Below are 21,058 nucleotides of genomic sequence, written 5' to 3' on the forward strand. Positions count from 1 at the left end.
GGATTATGGCTCGGAGGAACCCTGACAACACCGCTACCATATTGAATAATGCTTTTTGTGCAGCCACAGGCCGTCGTCTTACGACCCGAACTGCGTGCCATAGCCCACATGATGCGCAACTTCACTCCCGATGTCCATGGCGAGGTCCACCCTTGCAACCACGACAGCATGCAGCGCGGTATAGATGGGCCCGACAACGTGCCGAATGGACCGCTCAGGATTGGCATCACGTTCTCTTCACCGATGACTGTCAACCAGACAATCGTCGGAGACGTGTTTGGAGACAACTCGGTCAGGCTGAAGGCACACACTGTCCAGCGAGTGCAGAAGGTGGAGGTTACCTGCTGTTTTAGGGTGGCAATATATGGGGCCGACGTACGCCGCTGGAGGTCATGGAAGGCGCCGTAACGGCAGTACGATACGTGAATGCCATCCTCCGACCGATAGTGCAACCACATCGGCAGCATATTGGCGAGGCATTCGTCTTCATGCACGACATTTCGCGCCCCCATGGTGCACGTCTTGTGAACGACGTCCTTCAGTGTAACGACATCGCTCGACTAGAGTGGCCACCATGTTCTCCAGACATGAACCCTATCGAACATGCCTGGGATAGATTGAAAAGGGCTGCTTATGGATGACGTGACCTACCAACCACTCTGAGGGATCTACGCCTAATAGCCGTGGAGGAGTGGGACAATCTCGACCAACAGTGCCTTGGTGAACATGTGGATAATATTCCACGACAAATACAGGCAGCCGGCCGGAGTGGCCGAGCGGTTCTAGGCGCTACAGTCTGGAACCGCGTGACCGCTACGGTCGCAGTTTCGAATCCTGCTTTGGGCATGGATGTGTGTGATACCCTTAAGTTAGTTAGGTTTAAGTAGTTCTAAGTTCTAGGGGACTGATGACCTCAGAAGTTAAGTCCCATAGTGCTCAGAGCCATTTGAACCATTTTTGAATAAAGGCATACATCAATGCAAGAGTACGTGCTAAAGGGTGTTAGAGGTACCGGTGTGTACAGCAATCTGGACCACTATAACTGAATGTCTCGCTGTATGGTAGTACAACATGCAATGTGTGGTTTTCATGAGTAATAAAAAGGTTGGAAATGATGTTTATGTTTATCTGTGTTCCAATTTTCTGTACAGGTTCCGGAACTCTCGGAAGCGAGGTGATGCAAAACTGTTTTTGATGTGTGTACTTTGAAATCTCGAAATGAAATTCAAAAGTAAAATCAAGCAGATGATCGAAGCAGACGTACATTCCACTTGTGATACGTTTGGTTGTTACTGAAAAACTGGCAGAGTTATTCGTGAGAAATATTCTGGGAAAGGAATCAAATAGGTTACTGATGGAAAGGTAAACCTCCACCTTACACATGTTAGGCTACCATTAGTAAAAGTCACGCACATACATGTTAAAAGGAAAATATCCATTTTAAGGGTCTAACATTCTGCGTGGTGTCTGTTGTTCTATGTCGTGTCTCCCTACCACTTTCGCGCAACGACGCTCTGAGCGTGTTTTTTAGGGAATTGACTAGTTTGAACCTGGGACCTGTTGCTGGTAAGGAGACGCCAGACCACACATGACATGTAGAGTTCAGAAGAGTTCAGTGAGACTAGCGATAATATAACCAAATACTTAATGATTTCAGCGTCAGCTCCACTGCACTCCCTGTAAAAGAATCTTAATACCAACTAAATTTAGTGGAAGGGATTCAAGGCTTTCCTATTTTTAGGTAGCTGGCAAAATAACGTCGAAAAAGCAGTTAAGTTTACCATTGGAAATTTTATTCTACTCACAAAACATTGTTTATAAATTGCGCTATTCATAAAAGGAAATGTTTTAATACAGGATGATAACAACCTACTGCGTTCAACAAAAATGTGAACGAATATTCCCTGAATGGGTTTCCAAGTTCTACAATGGATCGAAGGATGACCTAAGCCATATCACATCTTTAATCTAGATTTAAATTAAATTTCACAAAAGAGAAAACTATCAAAATGGTCTACAGTGACCCTCAATTATCTTTAATTACTTATCTAACTTGTCGTAAATTACAGTGGCTGATGTGGCTTCTCAATAATTATATAACAGAAAAATCATCGCGTTTCAGATTTTAACTTACGTAGCAAATGAGAATACCATGAGCTTCAATTAACGATCGACACTAGTATTACGTAAAAAGGGGATGTAGCAGATGAGACTTCTGCAGTTCTGAGTGAAGCCTTATGCGCTCAAAAATGCGGCATCGCGGGCGTTCATTCCCTTGTCGGTGTTCGTCAGGGGGCTGCGGCCGGCGCAGCTCCATACAGCTCGCCGTCTCGGAAGCAACTCTCTCCTAACTTCTCCTTACTACAATTTGTCGAAGTTGGCGTAAAAATAAAACATCTGGCTGTGTTTTCATCTGACCAATCAGGGTCTCAATGTTAACCTTAAGCTCCGCCTACAAAAATTCTGTCTATCCAATGAGAAACGTTATACTTTTCGTGGTGGGGCAATGTTTTTAAAGTTTGCAACGTAACAGAGACGCGAAAAAGTCTAACGCTAAAACTTGCAGCTGGTGTGGCCCTTTTAGTGTTATCGTAAGATCTATACTGTTCTTCTGGAGGGCTCTAGCTTTTAACTTGGGCTGGGGGTGGTCCTGGTGGTTAGCTGGCGACGTGGGTATCCGTCCCCTACCGTAGGGCCTTCTAGCTTAACACGGTTCTGCTCTCGACTTCTGTTCTCGTTTCTCCCCTCGGAACTGCGTCTGTCTCACGGTGGGAAGGTATAACATGCATTTAGGCATTCTTGTGTTAGTCTGTGGTACTCCATTTGCTCGCTCGTTACTCGTATTACTTTGGTTAATTTAATGTCACGATTTATTCGGAGCTATGTGACATACTACTGGATTTGCTTACCATGTCAGGGTTTTCATGGAAGGTGTTGGATTTGCCTGACACCTTATAAAGGCTCTTAAGCGTTTGGGAGCACCCTCTTAACGCCATTTATAGCATGCCACAATGCTGGAAAATGTTTGAAAAATTATATTTTTTTTTACCCCTTTAGTTGCTATTATTGACCACATACTGAAGACGCAGCATAGGTAAGATTTCATAGTGAGAAGGTTGGTAAACTACGGCGAGACTTATGCACTGACAATCTAATAAAACAAGAAGTTTATTCAGCATGGAGGTATACTTCCAATATACGACAGCATGCCTTGATTCTTTCCTCATTCCATAAGTTTATGGTCTCTCAAAGAATATCTAGGTAAGTTTATTGCAAACGTGAACGCAAAAAATTTTGTGCATACGAGTTGAAAGTTGAATATGTAATGAACAAGAAGCAGTACCGGTACCAGTAAGCAAACAAACATTGGTTTCTGAGTTACACTTTCATTTCCTATCGATAGAAAGACAGTAAAAGCGGAATGAAATGTATTACGATAGCATGCTTTTCAAATCGCTTCGTTCTGTTTCAGGTTATCCGAAATATAGCAGCAAATAAAAAAAAGAGGAACGTTAACCATGTCAAATGTGTAGTATTACTAGAGTAAATACGCATTCAAGAACAGAAGAACTCTGGAAATTGCTTTCCAGGCACTATGATTTCCATGTAAGCTCTATAATTTCTTGTATTTAAACCAGTTGTTGCACTCACACTACAGAAATAGTGATCAAGAAGCAACCGTAAACAGTAGTCTGCAAATGATTTGGGCTACTTAAAATGGCGGATGGTCCGTCCACTCTGGCTTCAAAACAACATGCCGCAATAAGTCTGTAGTGCCATCTCCCTTCCTTTTTTATCTCCGTGGCTAAGACAGTGCAAAAATCGAAGATACAAGGCTTTTCTTTATGTTTTTATTTCTTAATGCTAGGCCGGCGCTCGAACGGGATCACGTGATGTCGCTTGATGTAGATAAACGATTGAGTGATCAGTACTGGTATTCAGTAGTGAGTTTGAATTTTGTTGCGAACACAGGTCTGCAGAATGCCCTTTTTAATCGAACAAAGAGTGTTTATTATTGACGCGTTTTTGGATGTAAATCGTTTAAAACGTTAAATGAAAGATTCATAACTAAATATCCGGAGAAAACTTCCGCTGCAGAAAGTATTGTGCAGAAACTGATCACTGAATTTAGAGCAACTTGTTCAGGCGTCAGCTCCAAACGTAACCGAGTAAAGAAAAGTTGTCCCCTTGAAAATATTAAAAATGTTCACGGGACTAAGATAAGAAGTCCAAGCAAATCAACTAGACGTATGTCATTCCATCCAAACTTCAAACGGACGTCGTGGCAGAACATGTTGAAGCTGTTCTCAACAATCTTAGCGAACGCTTTGATGTGCCTCTGCTTGAGGATACAAAATAAGGGAGATGCAAGCAAGAAAACCTATGTATTACGCTCTACGACAACACTATTCGAATTGTTACTCACGCAGGTCTATGATGGTTATCTGGATCCGAATCTTTTGTTCTACTCAGACGAAGCATGGTTTCACCTTAGCGGGTACGCAAACTCTGAAAAAACTCGCTATTTCGCAACAGACAATCCTAGAGAATGCTTTGATGAGCCTCTGCTTGATTTGAAAGTAGGCGTTTGATGTGCAGTTTCGAGTCAACGAATTGTAGGCTCAGTTTTCTTTAACAACACCGTGAACACTCAAGCGTATGTAACTAAATTGTTGAAACCATTCATAGCATAACTAAATGAGGAAGAACGAGAGAATGCGTTTGTCCAGCAGGATTGCGCTACGACACATACTTAATGGTCTTCAATGTCATACGCCCTTGAACGTATAGCTTCCACAAACTCTCCTGATCTGTCTACTAGCGATTTTGAATTGTGCGCTAATTTAAAGAGTAAATTCTGCAGTGACAACCCGCATACAATTCAAGAGTTTGTAACACCGAAAATGCAGATAAAATACGTTCTGCACCCGGTAGGTGAGTGGTCAGCGCGACAGACTGTCAATCCTAAGGGCCCGGGTTCGATTCCCGGCTGGGTCAGAGATTTTCTCTGCTCAGGAACTGGGTGTTGTGTAGTCCTAATTATCATCATTTCATCCCTATCGACACGCAAGTCACCGAAGTGGCGTCAAATCGAAAGACTTGCCTCAGGCGAGCGGTCTACTCGACGGGAGGCCCTCGTCACACGACATTATTACTATTACCATACGAAATTTTCGCCGTTTAATAGCCGTTTATAACTTGTACTCTACTTCTGATTCTGAATCTGTAAGCCTTATTGCGGAAACTGTATTTAATGCGTAATCGATGTAATAGTGTATTTGTTTCTGACTGTATGTAACTGATTGTAATCATAATGAAAAAATTGTAAATTGCTGGGTAATAGCCAAGGGAACTTTATTTATAAGTACCGATAGCAACGGCGAAATGGCAGTAACTGTGCCGTTATTTGTCTTTGCGTATGGAGTCTGTCGCATTGCGAGTAGAGAGGATTCAGAGTAGTATGAGTCATGAAAGACTCAAGTGTTTGTTGGGCGCTCCCGTAGACGCGGGGTTCAGCTATGCTCGCGCCACTGTAGGCGCGCCTAATTCGTTAACCGGCGAGTATTGAGAGCGCGGTAGGAGTGGACAGACGGAGTAAGCTGCAGTTCTAACTGTTGCCTGTCCCGTAATTATCCGTGTGTCTGAAGACGACTCGGGGTTCTCAAACAAAAGCAGCAGCAACAGCGGAAGCTCAGGATTGTCGTCGGCTACATTCTTTGTCGTCCGCACAGCTACAACATCGTAAGACAGTTACACGAAAAATTATAAACTGATATAGGCATTATCCAGCAGCACTACTTTTATAAAGTATGACTTACTTGAACAATAACCTGCAATAGTTAAAACTTGTAGAGCATCTACGTTGTCATTGTCCTGAGACATTATTACCAAGCGGCGTCCCTTTACCTTTCCACAAGCAGGGTCCCTTTACCTTTCCATACAATCACCGAGTGTCGTAAATATATAAAAACTGATCAACTACTTACTGCCAGTTTTGTGTGTTTGCCAATGATCAGTTTCAGTCTAAATTTTCTGCCTCAGTAACTGTCCATTCTTCTATTGCATAACAGAGGCTTCAATAATTTGTTATTTTGAGTACTGACGTCAGTCACTTAATTTAATGAAAATTTAGATTCACTTAAGTTAATGTAAATTTTCTGCCTCAGTAACTTTTCATTCTTGTATTGCATAACACAGGCTTAAATAATTTGCTATTTTGAGTACTGAATTCGTTCACTTCATTCACTGCACTAGCAAAACTAATAAATAAAGATGCAGCACAAATTGTAAGTAGGCTGTTTAGGTTTTTTTATTGGTAACGCCACCTCTGTATGAAAATCACTGGCTGTGCTGTGTGCAGTCTGTGGCTGCTTTGCATTGTTGTAATACTCGCCATTGTAGTGTTAGGCAGTTGGAGGTGAGCCGCCAGCAGTGGTGGATGTGGGGAGAGAGATGGCGGAGTTTTGAAATTTGTCATGAACTGCTATATTTATATATGATGATATCAAGGTAAATACATTGTTTGTTCTCTATTAATATCTTTCATTTGCTAACTATCCCTATCAGTAGTTAGTGCCTTCCATAGTTTGAATCTTTTATTTAGCTGGCAGTAGTGGCGCTCGTTGTATTGCAGTAGCTTGAGCAGCGAAGATTTTTGTGAGGTAAGTGATTTGTGAAAGGTATAGTTTAATGTTAGTCAGGGCCATTCTTTTGTCGGGAATTTTGAAAGTCAGATTGCGTTGCGCTAACAAAATATTGTGTGTCAGTTTAAGGACAGTCGTGTATAATTTGTTAAAAAGGGGACGTTTCATATGGCGACCCTTAGCCGAGGATACCTCACTGGAATCTTCTGATTTTTTGTAGTAGTTTGTGTAATTAGTGTAGATTTTGTTTATTGCTAGCGCGTAATTGTAGAGAAAATCTCCTTTGTAGTTGCAGACTTTCATTGTTGTACAGTAAAACAGTTGTGGCATGCATGTAGATTTGCAGCAAGTATTTCGCAGCTGCAATTAACTAGATATTATTTTCAGTGCTATGTTAATGTGTTCTCTTATTTTTGATCTTCAAATTGTGTTTTTCTGTGTTATCGTGTGAAATACTGTGACAATAATGGCGTGTGAAAAGCGTAATACTAGGCTCCAAAGTAAACTGAGAAATGACAGCGAAAATGAAAGCAGTATGTTAGCGCCACCGAGTAATGAATTAACTGATGTTCAAAGTAGTAATTTGGTAATTGTGCATAGGGAAATGGAGCGGGCGGCAAACAATGGCGTGGACAGTGAAACAATTAGTGAAGAGGGAAGCATTATCGATCGATCGGTCGGCAACAGCTCGCCTCAGGAATTCGAAATGACAGGACACAATTTTGCAAATACTGTAGATTCAGGTTTTGCGTCCTCACCGTTTTCTCAAATGAGTCAAGACACATTTTCCGCTTGTCAAAATGTGAATGTTTCCGGTGCAAATTCACTGCCGAAAAGCACAGAGGAACAGATTCCAGACACTAATGCATTGTTATTACAATTAATGCAACAAATGGGACAAAATCTTCAAAAGTTAGACACAATGGAACAAAATCAGAGACAAACACAGCAAAAGCTTCAAAAGTTAGACACAATGGAACAACACCAGTGACAAACACAGCAACAGTTAGACGCAATAGGACAAAATCTTCAAAAGTTAGACACCACACTTGAACAAACACGTGAAGATTTAACTACTGAGTTACATAACATTGAATCGAAATGTCAAAAAGTCTGTAATGACGTAAAAACACAAATTTGTGAGCATTTTCAACCTATTTTTTCGCGGCATGAAAATGCATTACAGAATCACGAAGCAGCCATAAAAGAACTGCAAACCATTGTTCATGAAAATCATGAGACCTTGTGGGCTAAAATTGACTCAGTTGCATCTACCGATTCGGTTACGCAACCTGCAAAAACTCAGGAAAACTTAAAGGACATAGTAGATACTCTGAAACTTGGTTCAGAAAAACATACAGAGGAAATAATTTCACTATCGGATAAAGTAGCCGAACTTTCAGATCAGTTCACTAACTTATCTACAAAGGTAGATGATGATCTGAATAACACAACACCTGTAGCCTTCACTGACACTGAAGAGTATGTAGAAATTAGAAAATTCAAACAAAATCAAAATCAAATCAATACACAGTACAAAAGAGAAATCCGAGAAGTGCAAGATCAGTTGGCACAAGTAGTACAAGAATTACGTATTTCAGAGGACACTCGCGCCCCAATACGGGAAGAGGGACATAGAAATATGGAACAGCCACAAAATAATAACACAGGGCATTTCGGAAGTTATGAAAGAAATTGGCAATGTGCACCGAATTTTGAAATGGAACCGCCGAAACGACGTAACAATGACCGATATGCGACTCGCCGACTTGATGACTTTGACTATAAGCTGTTCATTACTACACGTAAATTCAAAACATTTAAGAATTCTGGCAACGACATTCATCCACAAGCATGGCTCCATCAATTCTCGCATTGTTTTCCTCCCAACTGGTCGTTAGAACACAGGTTAGAATTTATGTGTGGCTATTTAGAGAACGAACCAGCTGTAAGAATGCGATCGGTCATTCACGATTGTCACAGTGAAGGAGAATTTTACCATGCCTTCCTCTCAGCATATTGGTCTCAAGCCACACAAGACCGAGTAAAACATAGCATCATAATGATGAAACGTTTCGAACAATCTGAATTTTCCAGTCTTATGAAATATTTTAAAGACATGTGCATAAGAATCAGTATCTTTCAAACCCATACAGCCCCTCAGAACTCATCCGCATTTGCTTAATCAAACTGCCTGAATATTTACGACATATTATTTTGGCAGGGCGTTGCAAAGACGACATTGAAGCTTTTCAAGGACTCTTACAACAATTAGAAATTGACACAGACAGTCGCGGGATGCGAAAACAGGAAAACAATCACTACAGGTCACATCCGTCACAATTCCGTGACGACAGAAACAATAACTGGACACGACAGGTCTATTCTTACAACGCAAATTGGGACCAAAATAGACACCACCCGTACGACAACCGTTGGCAGAGTAATAATAATTACAAGGAAAGATCACCTCTCCGCGGTCGTGACTATCACAGAGACAAGCAGAGAAACAGACAATTTGGGAACCAAAGTAATTATTATCAAGGGAGACAGAATAACTTTAGACGCAACGGACCAGCGTGCAGTTACGATTCAGGGAGAAATTCTCCACCACTTAACCGACAAGAAAGAAACTACAGGAACTACCGACAGAACGACAGACGTGAATTTCATCAGAACTGTCGGGATTCAAACAGAGCAGGGCACTTTCGACAACGTGAATTTGTAGAAGCTAGGTCTGCTAATCCCAATAACGACGCGCGCCAACAAAGAGACAGACAATGACTCGCGCCGCAGGCACCCATGTGCGCCGGCTGGCTCAGAGAAAAATAACATAGAAGCTAACCTTGAGAAAAATTCCAGTATTCTTTACCGACGTATACTGCATGATAATTGCGTTCGAGCTGAAACTCTGAGTACTTTGAAGAGTAAAAGATTGTACCAGATTTCACTTGTAAAACCGTTTATTGAAAGATAATCTGCTTTTTAACTTTGTCTTTGACATATAACTTTTCACTTTACATTGCTAGTATGCTTTGTTAGACTTAAGAAACTGTTAACATACAACAATATTTGAAGTTAAATATCCAGTCTAGAACCTAGGGAACATTTTTAAACAGAAATTACGAATGCATTGTTATAGTGAACAGACAACACAGTGTTGTATTTGTACATTCTTGCTTGTTAGTTGCACAATTACGTAACGACTGTAAGGCTCACATACTTAGAACATTTACCAGTACTGCTAATGAGATTTTAATGCAACATTTTGGTTGACCTGAAAATATATTCTGGATTTAAAGTACTTTCTGTGAGATACCAGATGACACAGTGTTAGTTTATGTGACAGTTACACGATTTTATCACGACGCTACTAATGAGTGACAATTTACAATGTTGCTTTTGTAGTGTTTCTGTTTTATTTCTGCACAGTTTTTCTGTTTTATTCTGCAAAGTAAAACAGGTTTTAGTAGTAACTTTTGTGGTATAGCTACAATGAGACAGCCTTTTCTGTAGCACAACAATACATTACAGCACAGTAATTTCTTCATCACAACAATAAGCGTAATAACTAAGATATCTATACGCAAAGCATTTCAGTTTTTGAGGTAAGTACATTGGCTTCCGCAGAACTTAGCTTTTGGAGGACGATAACTACGACACTTCCACAGAGATTATCTTACAACAAGATGCACATTTAGCGCTACAGGACACGCATTTCAGTGATTAATGTTGTGCTTAAAACATTTATTTTTAAAGATTTTTGAATTACGAAGAAAGTTTTCCGTGATACATTTCATTCCATTGCTGTAATCTGTAACACCTGAGGGTATAATTACATTAATCCTCAGGGGGGTATACGCCTACTTTGTGTACCATGTGTGTGGCAACCACAAGGAACCCTAGCTAATATGGTATTTGCTTATACAACTTTACACATCGGTACCATATTTCTCTAACACACAAATTACACAGCTATCTGATCATTTAACTGAGAGACAAACATTTTTTTTACTATGTCAGTGACAGATGTTTACGCAATTACACAGTTGGATAACTTCACACTTATGAAACTGTATTTGTCTGTACATTGTAAACTGTTCATATTTTTTCGGAACCATTGTGATACTATGAGAGCTTTGAATGATATATTTGGTAAGGGAGCATGACTTTAAAGTACGTTTGAGGCAGATGACACTTTTGACATGAGCAGAGAATTTTTTTAATTATTGGAGGAAGCTATGACGATTTTGAGATTTGAGTGAGGTGTTATGATGTTATTTTTACGACGACGATGTGTATTATGCTGCTGAGGTATGTTTATGATTAATAGGCTGAGGCTATATGAGTTATTTGATTATGCTTCATATTTATAATGACGAAATATTGACGAGTGTCGATGGATACGTGTATGTGTAGTAAGGTAAGGAGTAATGAATAGTGGGTAGGGACTCTTGACTTGCGAAACAGGATGTTGGAAACCAAGAATCGTACTTTAAGAGTTATGAAATGTGTGTAAATACGTGAATGTATCACAATGCCGGCGAAAATTTTTTGGACACTGTTATATTTATAGGATTTTCTTTCTACAGATTTGCAACGCTAATTCTTGACCTGTGAAATATTTTCATGTGAGACTGTCACTGTAGCGGAATCTGCTGTCGTAAATATTTCCGTAAGAAAGTTAAGTGACCACCTGCACGTAATGCGTCGCGGGCACCCACCTGGGCGACAGCTGCCCGAAAAAAAAAAGCCATTAGCCTTTCAGTGGCACAGGTAGAAAAAAAAAGGGAGGCCATTATCTTCGCTATTGACGTTCCTTTGTAGAAAGCATCGCAAATATTACACGCTCATTACCTGAAAACATATGGTTACTCATACTTTGTGCTAATTACTGAAATGCTTATGAATTGATGGGAAATATTCGTACATCTGCACACCTGATTATGACAAGTGTCTTTCTACGAGAGTTGAGAGCTACTGACTTACAAAATGCCACATGACTATTGAATGATATTTTTATGCTTTGGTTTGCGTAATTGCTTATTTCATTTGACATCTGTTTTCCAGCTGTGTTGCAGCATTGGTTTCATAAAATAAAATTAAATGCATTTGCTAATGTGAACACTTTCTCTCAACAGATCTATTAAATAATAATTTTGTGATCCACATTCTTCAAAAAAGGAGCACTTGGAAAGGAAAGAACAATAAGAAGGGACTAGTAACAGTAACTGCATACATAATATTCTTTTCAAGTACATGGTAATATTTTTTTTACAATAAGTTGTTGTGGTGCACCACTTTAATTACTTAGACATTAAGATGTGATTATACATTTCCCTTATCTGCATTGTTATCTTTAATGTACTGTTTTTCCTGCTTGAGCTATGTCATGTTTAGATATAAGCTGCTGTTTGCCAGCCATAGTGTTACTGAATTTGACTTTGTGTTACTCTGCTAAGCCAGTTTTACTACTCATTTATTTTTCTTGTTGCTGCACATTGGCTCATATTAGTTGTAATGTTGCATTGCTTGGTAATTTAGATTTACTGTAGCTTGCTTTGCAAATTTCCATTTTTTTGTCATTGCTGTTTGTGTTAATTGTTTTGTGCTGCTGCATTGCCTCGTCCCTTAGTTTAGCATCTGAGCTCAGTAGATTTAAGTTAGCTTAAGAGGGGGTAGCCTATAAGAGAATGAGTTGCGATGAATTTGAAGAAATGCACTGAGAGGCTATACGAGAAAAGTACAGAAAGCAGGTATAGATAGGACTTTTGGAAATATTGAAGAACGAAGGGAGATCTCCGAGAAGTAAAGAAAGTTTTGTTTGCAAAATACTGCAGTAAAACAAACCCTGTCCTTTCCTTGTATTATTCCGCTATATGTTTGTGTACCATTAGGTATTTATGTTTTTCCTGTATTTATATGTTTATCTGATAAGACTCATATTGTAGAATTTTTCTAATACTAAGCTACATTCACTATGATGAGGAATACTGTTATCCTCAAATATAATTTGCATTAATAATATGTTACTTACCTTGTAAATATGCTTAGACATTATTTATTCTGTTTTGTTTTAATGCTCATGTGTAAAGTTGATGTTCCAAAAGTTATTCTGATATTTTATGTATCTACTTATCTCATAATTCCTGTAACATTGATGTATATGTCTATTTCTATTCTTTTGTAAAGCCTGTTTTACTACAAATGTTATCTGTATTATTATGTTTTTAATGATGTATTTTGTACCTTTGTAACTGTATTCTCATGTTATAAAATTGTAATTGACACCAGTTCATCTTATTAACTTATTAGTTACATTTCACTGCACACGTTTCTGTGGATCATAGTATATGGACAATATGTGAGAAGTTGGGACTGTTAGTGTTTGCACGTGTGTTAATAATTCAGCAAGGGACTGGATAACAGCATTGCTGGTTCTAAGGACAATTTCAAAAACTTTGTGAGTGCACAAGTGGTGGTTTATGGACTTGCTATATTATCCGCAAGACTCTTCAATGGTGATTGTGCACCTGCACAGTCACAACAGATGGCTGCTGGCTATCTCTACAAGGACTACAGTGGGTCTACATCTTTGATGATCCATCAATATCATTATTTCTACAAGGACTGCAGTGGGTCTGCACCTCTGGTGGCCCACCAATACCGTAATCTCTACCAGGACTACAGTGGGTCTGCTCTGTGATGACCTACCTACCAATACTCTTCAAAATTTCGACTGACTCTGCTGTGGGTTTGCTCTGTTGTGGCCCATTACCTGTATGCATGTCAAGAGTCAGCACTGTCTTTCCGTTGAAAGGACAACACTACTTCTTCAAGACTGCATGGAAATACACTACTTCTGTGTGCATTTTCTTTTACTGCTCAGACTTTGAGAAAAACTCTGCATTTTTACTGTGATGAACAATCTGGACTGTCTTTATGGACTGTGAGAAATTTTAGCTTTTGACCAACATTGTATCAATAAGTGTGTGCATTTGATTTCTTTGTTATTGTAATTATGAAATTTTTTTTTCAAATCTGTATTGGCCACTGCCCAATCCAATTTGTAAAATTTTTTGTGGGAGCATGGGGGCTATGTAAGTAGACTGTTTAGGTTTTTTTATTGGTAACGCCACCTCTGTATGAAAATCACTGGCTGTGCTGTGTGCAGTCTGTGGCTGCTTTGCATTGTTGTAATACTCGCCATTGTAGTGTTAGGCAGTTGGAGGTGAGCCGCCAGCAGTGGTGGATGTGGGGAGAGAGATGGCGGAGTTTTGAAATTTGTCATGAACTGCTATATTTATATATGATGATATCAAGGTAAATACATTGTTTGTTCTCTATTAATATCTTTCATTTGCTAACTATCCCTATCAGTAGTTAGTGCCTTCCATAGTTTGAATCTTTTATTTAGCTGGCAGTAGTGGCGCTCGTTGTATTGCAGTAGCTTGAGCAGCGAAGATTTTTGTGAGGTAAGTGATTTGTGAAAGGTATTGTTTAATGTTAGTCAGGGCCATTCTTTTGTAGGGAATTTTGAAAGTCAGATTGCGTTGCGCTAACAAAATATTGTGTGTCAGTTTAAGGACAGTCGTGTATAATTGTTAAAAGGGGACGTTTCAAAATTAAGAGTGCGAAATTTAATTTCTTCCGTAATTAGCTTAGCGAGTGACTTCTGCTGGCATTGTATGTATTTTATTGTTATTATATTAAACGTAAAATCAGTTGCTTTATTGTTATTATATTAAAAGTAAAATCAGTTGCCTGTTTGCTAAAACTAAATTCAATTCAGTCTCTCAATAATCAAAAGTAAATTTCTGGCCTCTTTCTACATTTTGCACTACGTTGCACACAATTTACTGAAAGTAGTTTGTTTTACATAACAAAGTTTTATTTACATTTATTCAACCAGTTACTCCATTTACCCTTACTTTCAGAACTTAGTATTTCAGAATAAGTAACTGAAAACTCAGTGGTTTCTGATTCATTTACTTTTCTCGTGGGCTGTTGTGCTGTGGAAAAGCGTGAAAAGCTTCTGTTGCCACGCCAGTGATTATTGCTTAAATTTCTTTGCCATTACCTTTCTTAAGGTTCTGGAGATTCATCGGCCTAGCAGGCTCGCAACCGTTTAATTATCCCTGTTTAAGCTAATCAGTATTTTCTTCGTATTATCAGTAATTTTTGTAGTAAATATTACTTGGTACCCTTTTGCCCCGTAGGCGGTTCGTGAGCGATTGCATTATATGCCAGCCATTCCAAAATTATCATCAATATTAAACTTAAGTTCCTTCAGAAGAGTCTGTTTTTCACTTTCCTGCAACTAACAGGTGTCATTTCCCTTCGGCACCGATAGCCTTACTGTAAAATTTCATTAGACATATGCGATCACGGTTAGTTATATCGCAGTAGAGAAGGTCTATTAGGAAGGGGGAGGTTACAAGTTTAAAAGAATTATTTGCAGTTCTGCTGCGGAAATCACACCAAATGAATTGACAAGAGTTTCCAGAAACATTCTTCGGCGTGCTGAGTTGCGTATAGAAGTTTATGGTGAACGTTTTCAATACTTACTTTCAGCCAGCCGGTGTGACCGAGCGGATCTAGGCGCTACAGTTTGGAACCGCACGACCGCTACGGTCGCAGGTTCGAATCCTGCCTCGTGCATGGAATTGTGTGATATCCTTAGGTTAGTTCGGTTTAAGCAGGTCTAAGTTCTAGGAGACTGATGACCTCATTTGTTGAGTCCCATAGTGCTCAGAGCCATTTCAACCATTTGAACTTACTGTGAACTATTGACCTACTAAACGTTCAGTACGTTGTTTTTTATGATAGTAATTTACTACTCTGTATTCTGTATCTACAATAAACGAGTGAATTGCCTTTGTGTTGTTTATAAGAAATGGGGTCTCGTTCCTTCTGATCACCTTGTAGATACGTTTTTCATTAGTAACTATTTGTTATTCAGTTGGGTTAGAAAAGCTTAAAATTGTGCTAATAAATATTAGTTCTAGGGGACTGATGACCTCAGATGTTAAGTCCCATAGTGCTCAGAGCCATTTGAACCATTTGAACTTACTGTGAACCATTGACCTACTAAATGTCCAGTACGTTGTTCTTTATGATAGTAATTTACTACTGTGTATTCTGTATCTACAATAAACGAGTGAATTACCTGTGTGTTGTTTATAAGAAATGGGACCTCTTTCCTTCTGATCACCTTGTAGATAGTTTGTAATTGGTTACCATTTGTTATTCAGTTGTGTTAGAAAAGCTTAAGATTGTGCTAATAAATATTAGTAAAATGCACTGAACAGGTAAGAATTATTTCACGAAATTAAATTTGCTTATTAAAAGCAAATTTTATTGATAGCCTCCGTGGATTTAAATGTTTAAAAGTACGAAAGCTCAGTAACATCGAATCTGTAAGGCCTTATCACAGTTATGTTGTGCGTACCTGGAGTTTAACAGAATTGAGGTCTCCCGCGTGACACGTGGAAGTCTTTTGGTGGACGCTGCTCCCTGTTACAGATGTGGTCTGAACCGAGGAAGCTGGGTGGGACGGCAGAGGTCCGTCGTAGCACAGCGGTTCGCAGTGAGAGAGTTCCGACGCTGCGGCGTGGCGCGGCTATAAAGCCGTCCAGTCCCGCCTCAGCGCCCAACAACCGGCACTAAACTCGACGGCTCCCCAGAGTCGAGTATTCCTCCAGTATCGCGGGCGCGCTATCGTTTCGTATCGTATCGTGCCGTGAGTCACCCTAACGTTCTGAGTCTTGTATCACGTGGCTACAGTGGAGGAGCGTCTGTGTACTGCGGTACACGTGTAATTCTGTCGGATGGTTGTGCTCCTGGAGTAAGCTTCTCGCCGGCTTGGCGTATCTGCCGGATCAGCATCCTCGTGGCTTCACTGTTGTAGCATTACGGAAAGGAAATACAAAATAGTTCAACAGCAACGTCAGACAATTCTTAGATTAAGAAATTCGATGCAATGTGAAACAACTGCTTTACTGTAGAATATAATAATATCCAACACAAAGAACTGGGGGCGTCCGTTTTGCGGTGATGTGCAGTTGTGCGAGAGGCTAACCGTGATTCATTTGTGATAACCTGCAATTATTTGCCTCGCTACCTTATAATCTTATTGCCATAAGAGCGATAGTGATGAGTTTTTAATTTTCTTGTCGATAAAATAAAGATACTTAAAGAGGCTGAACAACAATATGGAAACGCTGTACGAAGTACCAGCTTGAGCATCAATGTACACTACTGGCCATTAAAATTGCTACACCAAGAAGAAATGTAGATGCCAAACGGGTATTCACTGGACAAATATATTATACTAGAACTGACATGTGATTACATTCTCACGCAATTTGGGTGCATAGATCCTGAGAAATCAGTACCCAGAACAGCCACCTCTGGCCGTAATAACGGCCTTGATACGCCAGGGCATTGAGTCAAACAGAGCTTGGATGGCGTATACAGGTACTGCTGCCCATGCAGCTTCAACACGATACCACAGTTCATAAAGAGTAGTGAATGGAATATTGTGACAAGCCAGTTGCTCGGCCACCATTGACCAGACCTTTTCAATTGGTGAGAGATCTGGAGAATGTGCTGGCCAGGGCAGCAGTCGAACATTTTCTGTATCCAGAAAGGCCCGTACAGGACCTGCAACATGCGGTTGTGCATTATCCTGCTGAAATGTAGGGTTTCGCAGGGTTCGAATGAAGGGTAAGGCCACGGGTCGTAACACATCTGAAATGTAACGTCCACTGTTCAAAGTGACGTCAATGCGAACAAGAGGTGACCGAGACGTGTAACCAATGGCACACCATACCATCACTCTGGGTGATACGCCAGTATGGCGATGACGAATACACGCTTCCAATATGTGTTCACCACGATGTCGCGAAGCACGGATGCGACCATCATGATGCTGTAAACAGAACCTGGATTCATCCGCAAAAATGACGTTTTGCCGCTCGTGCACTCAGGTTCGTCATTGTGCTCCTGTCTGTGATGCAGCGTCAAGGGTAACCGCAGCCATAGTCTGCAAGCTGATAGTCCATGCTGCTGCAAACGTCGTCGAACTGTTCGTGCAGATGGTTGTTGTCTTGCAGGGATCGGGACGTGGCTGCACGATCCGTTACAGCCATGCGGATAAGTTGCCTGTCGTCTCGACTGCTATAGTGTGCGTCATTTATGACGGCGGCCGAGTTTAGGTTCGTTCTGTGCATCTTACATCACAAAACACAGTCAGCCAATGAACAGAGAACGACGTTGCCAGAGCTCGACAGCAGTGCAGAGCATGGACGAGTGTCTTCAGTTTTAGAAACGTTCAGTCATAAAACAAGTGATTGATCAAAAGCAATGTCTTAATAGCAGACTTTCTTTTATAGAAAGTTTGGAAAAAGCATTCTTTATACCAATTGCTTGATATTCTATTAATTAATTAAACCAAAAAAGCTTATTGCCTCCTAATTCAGGCGATAGCAAGGATAGGTGTTTGTATCATTCTCACAAAAGGCTTTTTCGTGGTTTATTTCCTATTGTACTTCGACGAAACGTGAGTAATTCATAGTCATACCAACAGTGTTTGCCAGTATTTTGCGTGATATTGTAGAGTTCTCCAGGAGTTCTATTGAAGGCTGAGCTGCGTTGGCGTAATAGTTAAGGTGTTTCGATACTAAGCAAATGGCTCTGAGTTCAAACCTTGTTCGGTCCTTAAGACACAACATGTCATTCTTAACGGTTCAAAATCTGCAGATGTAGAGGTAATTTCGGGAGTACCGCAGGGAAGCGTGATAGGACCTTTATTGTTTACAATATACATAAATGACTTAGTTGACAACATCGGTAGCTCCGTGAGGCTATTTGCAGATGACACGGTTGTCTACAAGAAAGTAGCAACATCAGAAGACTCGTACGTACTCCAGGAGGACCTGCAGAGGATTAATGCATGGTGCGACAGCTGGCAGCTTTCCCTAAACGTAGATAAATGTAATATAATGCGCATACATAGGGGCAGAAATCCATTCCAGTACGATTATGCCATAGGTGGTAAATCATTGGAAGCGGTAACGACCGTAAAATACTTAGGAGTTACTATCCGGAGCGATCTGAAGTGGAATGATCACATAAAACAAATAGTGGGAAAAGCAGGCGCCAGGTTGAGATTCATAGGAAGAATTCTAAGAAAATGTGACTCATCGACGAAAGAAGTAGCTTACAAAACGCTTGTTCGTCCGATTCTTGAGTATTGCTCATCAGTATGGGACCCTTACCAGGTTGGATTAATAGAAGAGATAGACATGATCCAGCGAAAAGCAGCGCGATTCGTCATGGGGACATTTAGTCAGCGCGAGAGCGTTACGGAGATGCTGAACAAGCTCCAGTGGCGGACACTTCAAGAAAGGCGTTACGCAATACGGAGAGGTTTATTATCGAAATTACGAGAGAGCACATTCCGGGAAGAGATGGGCAACATATTACTACCGCCCACATATATCTCGCGTAATGATCACAACGAAAAGATCCGAGAAATTAGAGCAAATACGGAGACTTACAAGCAGTCGTTCTTTCCACGCACAATTCGTGAATGGAACAGGGAAGGGGGGATCAGATAGTGGTACAATAAGTACCCTCCGCCACACACCGTAAGGTGGCTCGCGGAGTATAGATGTAGATGTAGATGTAGTTTCTTTATTTAAAAACAATATCGAAATGTCTTACTTCATGAATTTTTTTCGTTTGAATGTAATTTTTTGAAAATTCTAGTGCTTTGTCTCTTCATTATAATCATACGTAACAAGTTTTCGGTTTTTCTAATTTTGGGGCCAAATAGTTTTTCTGAAATCGAATGATAAGTGTGTCAAAGCAGTCGGAGCACCATGTGTCTGCACAGGCGAGCAGTGCAGTGATGACAAAATCGCGCACAGCGCGGAATACGGGAAGCATGTCTCTGTAGCAGCGAAAGGGTTAATGCTGCCGTGGTGGCTTTACTTCATAAACTGCGCGCTCCCCCCTAAACGTAAGTTTTCGAACTATACTATACTATGGTGCTGCTTCTCTTGGCGCGTGCGTCGTTTGCAAACTGGCAACGCAGCAATCTTCCGCGTCTGGGCGGGCATGCGCGAGCCGCCAAGATAAAAGAATTGAACTATAGTGATACGAGGCCGTTGGGATCCAGCACGGCATCCCGTATTACACTCCTGAACCCACCGATTCCATATTCTGCTAATAGTCACTGGATCTCGACCAACGCGAGCAGCAATATCGCGATTCGATAAACCGCAATCGGGATAGGCTACAATCCGACCTTCATCAAAGTCGGAAACGTGATGGTACGCATTTCTCCTCCTTACACGAGACATCACAACAACGTTTCACCAGGCAACGCACGTCAACTGCTGTTTGTGTATGAGAAGTCGGTAGGAAACTTTCCTCATGTCAGTACGTTGTAGGTGTCGCCACCGGCGGCAACCTTGTGTGAATGCTCTGAAAAGCTAATCATTTGCATATCACAGCATCTTCTGCCTGTCGGTTAAATTTCGCTCCTGTAGCACGTCATCTTCGTGGTGCAGCAATTTTAATGGCCAGTAGTGTAGGTGCTAGGAAAGTTTACAGCTCGCGCTGTTCTATACCACCATGAACGGCATGCGTGCAGCGTCCTCAATACGTTGTATCAGTAGTAGTCAGAACACTGCTCTGTACAGTTGTGAGTCCATTATGTCGGAACTAAATGAAGTCTAACGTGGGCAGACTGTTGGTGCTCGTATGGTCGGTGTTTCTGTGACCAAGGCAGCCAAAGTGTTTAATGTTTCAAGGGGCTCCGTATCGAAGATTTTCACCGCATATAGAGAGAGTGGGAAAATACCATCCATTAAGTTGCAACGCGGACGAAATTATCTTGGACTGACCGCGTCAGACGGTCACTGAAGATGACTGATGAAAGAAACGGGGCTGACAGCTGTGAAAGTCACTGCATTACTGAATGGCACACTTTGTCAGCACCAAAACCATACGGAGAGTCCTTATGCAGGTAACTGCTGGGTGATCTGAACTTCCAAAGCCACTCTTCACTAATGAAATGCCTGTAACAAGAAAATCTAGTGCTGAAGCCGAACAACGTGGAATATGGAGGAAAAGGGGACTGTAATTTTGCAAGAATGAGTCTTGTTTCACACTGTTTCTAACACCTGCCCGAGTTTAAATACCAAGGGTGAAACATGGAGGGGGTATTCAATGGGCGCCCTGGTTACTCTGCAAGGCCGCTTTGGTACCAAGGATAATCTGACCGTTTTGGCTGATCAGGTCCATCCCATAGTACAATATTTCTTCTAAAATGGTGATTCTGTGTACGAAGGCGACAGGGCCCCCATTCACATACTCTCATCATCCAGGATTGACAGTGTATG

This window comes from Schistocerca americana, chromosome 6, assembly GCF_021461395.2.
Source record: "Schistocerca americana isolate TAMUIC-IGC-003095 chromosome 6, iqSchAmer2.1, whole genome shotgun sequence".
Lineage (NCBI taxonomy): Eukaryota > Metazoa > Arthropoda > Insecta > Orthoptera > Acrididae > Schistocerca > Schistocerca americana.